The 3,944-nt window shown below is 43.4% G+C and overlaps 1 pseudogene; it reads left to right on the top strand.

The window, feature by feature from the left end:
- The first annotated feature begins 590 nt into the window (after positions 1–590).
- LOC139328067 (U2 spliceosomal RNA) lies at positions 591–767 on the top strand (annotated as a pseudogene).
- Positions 768–3,944: the final 3,177 nt, after the last annotated feature.

Genomic DNA, 3,944 nt, shown 5'->3' with positions numbered 1-3,944 from the left:
AGGAGTTTCATGGTGCGGAGGAGTCTACAATGAGGACGTCTCCCACGTTGAAATTCCTTCTCATTGTGTTTCTCGTTGTTTTTTTTGTCTTTCCTGTAAGAGGGGTAGGTACTCTTGTGTCCACCTGCGCCAAAACAGATCCGCCATATATTGCATGTCTCCAGCGGCGACGCACATAGAGATCATCCTTTGAGAAGACACCTGGTGGAATATTTGGCTGTGTTCTCATCAGTAGCAGATGGTTTGGGGTCAAAGCCTCCAAATCATTGGGGTCATTTGAGGGCGTTGTTATGGGCCTGTCATTTATGATGCTTTCTACTTCACATAAGAGTGTCTGCAGTCCTTCATCATCCAATATCTGCTGTTTTAACGGGACTTATCACTTTCCTAACTGTTCTTATTTGGCGCACCCAGACATCTCCATGGTGGGATGCTGCCGGAGTATTAAATATCCATTTAACTCGTCTTTTAAAGCATCTTTCAACTCTCTTTCAGCACCAACAAAGTTAGTGCTGTTGTCTGACCGGAGAACAGACACTCTTCTCTTCTGCTTGAAAAGCAGCAAAGAGTATTAATACGTGAGCTGGTGTGCCGCTTCCCGGCCTTTTGGCTAAGATCAAGTGTAGTATCTGTTCTTATCAGTTTAATATCTGATATGTCCTCTATAAGGGGACAACATTTGTTGTTTGACGGTGATGTGTGCATGTACCAGTCCAGTTACAACTTGTCACAGCCATTTTTGGGAATTTCCCCTCGAGGGATTAAAGGAATATTGAATTGAATTGAATTAAGTGAGTGAGTGTGCTACCTCTATGTGAACTGCTCTACTGGTTGAACATGTGAAAAGCACACCATATCTTTTCGCTCTGCCACGACCTCTACTGACCTCAAATGGGCCAAAGAAATCCACGGTGGTGTTGGTGAAGGGTGGCTTATCTGGCAACAACCGATCTTCTGGCAAATTTGCCATTTTTTGCTCACCTGCCTTAGCATGTAATCTTCTGCATGTGCTACACTCTTAAGATTAGTTTTTGTATTGCTGAGCAGGCTTTCTGCCTGAGTGTCCTGTCTCTTCATGTATTTGACGGAGGATGAGCTTGGTATCCGTCGGCATCGCAGCTCGACTTAACCGTCCTCCTACTCTGAGTACTCCATCTTTCAAATGTGGATCCAACTTAAAGATATGACTATCTTTCCTTACGTGATCTTTCTCTTCTTGCAGGGCTTTGAGCTCCTCTGCATATTTTCCCTTTCTGACACAGGCGAATTAACTCCAACTCTGCCTTGTCAAGATCTTCCATTGTGAGCGTTTGTTTTTCAAAGCTTTATTTGTACTTCAGCATCCTTTTCCTGGAGCAATGACTCTGCTTTAGATGAGTTGTTTTCACTGTTACAGATTTAATCTTGAAGCTCTTTTCTTTTCTGTCTCTCACCGTTGCTTTCTTGAGTTTGTACCAGCTTGAAAAGTGATGAGTCATTGTATCCAACCTCTCATCTGCTTGTATCAGAGACACTTAGGCTGATCTTTTGACCTCTGCATCATCTCTGCAGCAGACTCTCCGCGCTTCACCCTCTTGAAGCCTGATCTGCAGGGTTGTCTGCTGTGCTCACGTACTTCCACTGCGATGGCTTTGTAGCTTCTTAAATGAGTGAAACTCTGTTAGCTCGGAACGTTTTGCATTGTGCAGCATCGTTTTCAATGTACTTAAGTACTGTGATGCTGTCTGTCCAGAAGATGGATTCATCAAGCTGTAGCTGGAGCTCACACTGAAGCATCCTGTTCATTTTTACAGCTATTACAGCCGCAGTCAGTTCCATCCTGGGAATGGTGACCAGCTTGAGCGGTGCCACTCTTGACTTCCCAATCAGGAATGAAGTGAACTTCTGGTTGTTTTCGTTGGTCAGCAGAAGGTATGATACAGAACCATAACCGTTGTTGCTGGGGCCAAATCCTGCAGGCTTGACGCATCTGCTGACACAAAAAGATGACAACCTTTGTAAGTCTGCCAACCACCTTTTCCATCTTTTGGCCTGTTCTTCAGACACTTCATCATCCCATGCTCTTTTCTCTTTGCAGAGTTCCCTCAGGAGAAGCTTGTCAGGTAGGATAAAAGGTGCCAGGAACCCAAAAGGGTCGTAAGCTGAACTTACAACAGACAAGATTCCTCTTATAGTACATTTGTTGTACTTCGATCTTAAACTGAGATCCTTTTCTTAGGATGGTATAGTCCGTGATGAGGAGTAAACCATACTCTCCCACCACTGCGGTCTAGTTCCTCTTCCGGTACCCTGGTGGCGTACCCCTTGTTTAACAGCTCTCTCATGAACCTGTCATATTCCTCATGGAAGTCAGGGTCCCTGTGAAACTTCCTCTTGAGGCTTGTAAGATGCTGCTTAGATAGAGGTCTGTTGTCAGGCATTTTCATGTCTTTCAATGGTAGTCCGATGCAGTAGTGACCATCAACTATCCGTGTTATTTTTTTCACTGAGTCGAGGAACTGACGGTCTGCTTGTGACATCTCAGACTTGTCATCATACTGTATCCTCTGTCTGGGAAGTCTGCATTGTACAACTGAGTCAACAGATTTTCCACACAGGACACGGAAATGTGATTTACAGAGTGACCCATGATGTTTTGGTTAACCGTAGTAGAGCCTCTGAGCAGGCCGTTGATAACCCATCCAAGGGATGTCCTTACTGCATACGGCCCGTCATCTCTACTGTTTATTATCTGCCGAGGTTCCGTGGCTTTATAGACGTCAGCGACTACAAGCAAGCCAACTTCTGCTTCAGTGTTAAAGAATACGAACTTCCTGAAGGTAAGGCCACTGGTCTACATCTCTCTGCAGAGGTATGTTGTCCTTTTTCATTGGTATACTTGGTTGAGTGAACACCTGTGGAAGATCAATGTGGTTCTCCTCTTCCAAGCCACACACTTCCAAATCTGAGAGAACATGAGTGCTCACCCTTTTCTCAGATCTTACGGTCGTGAGTAGGACCTCTGCTTTTCTTCCTCGCAGATTAAGCTGCTGCACAACCTGGTTAGTGCAGAAGGTTGCCGTGCTTCCTTAGAATAAAAATGCAAAGACCTACATTATTTGGTTACTTCTTTTGGACTTAATCGTTACTGGAACAATGGGGAGAATAGTTTCCCCATTACCTGCCCCAGTATCTCTACTGCTTTCATTCTCCGCCTCTACAAAGGCACTTAGTCACCTTGCTAGTGACTTCTGTGTGTCTTATTTTCATCCTTTTCTGGCAAGGCTGGAGCATCCTTTGTGACATTCAAGATACTTGGGTGTTTTCCTGAACACTCCCTGCATTGCATCCTCTTGCGACAATCCTTGCCCAGATGACTATTGTTGTTTTTTTATTCAGACTCAAAGGAAGCCAGTAGAGGGCAGTATAACACATTCTCAAGTTTCTGTGTCAAATTACTGTTTTACAACACTCCCACTTAATTTTACACTGGCATAAAAGCACTTAAGGAATTTTAACCAAAAATCAGTATTCTATCTCCAAATAATGTCAAGATAATAAATCCTTTCAACTCAAAAACTTGCATGAGTTTTTTCTTTCTTACTCCCTTTTTTTTTACCTTGCTTACAGTTATAACATAACATATTGAACAATAAACAGTAGTAAGCATTTTAAGCATACTTAAACATGGCAAAGTCCAATCTCTCTCCTAAGATACTCAAACTTCTGTTTTGTCAGTGGCTTTGTCAAGATATCTGCTTTCATATCCACTGTTGGACAATACTGAACTTGTATTTGTCTGTTCTGCATACATTCACGAATGTAATGGTAGCGAATGTCTATGTGCTCGGTCATTGAATGATTGACAGGATTCTTTGCGATCGCGATGGCTCCTTGATTGTCCTCCAGGATCACTGTTGGTGAATCACTCATTCCAAGATCACTCAGTAATCGCTTCAGCCAGA

This window comes from Chaetodon trifascialis, chromosome 24 (genome assembly GCF_039877785.1).
Source record: "Chaetodon trifascialis isolate fChaTrf1 chromosome 24, fChaTrf1.hap1, whole genome shotgun sequence".
NCBI classification, from domain to species: domain Eukaryota; kingdom Metazoa; phylum Chordata; class Actinopteri; order Chaetodontiformes; family Chaetodontidae; genus Chaetodon; species Chaetodon trifascialis.
This window is presented reverse-complemented; position numbering and strand designations above follow the sequence as displayed.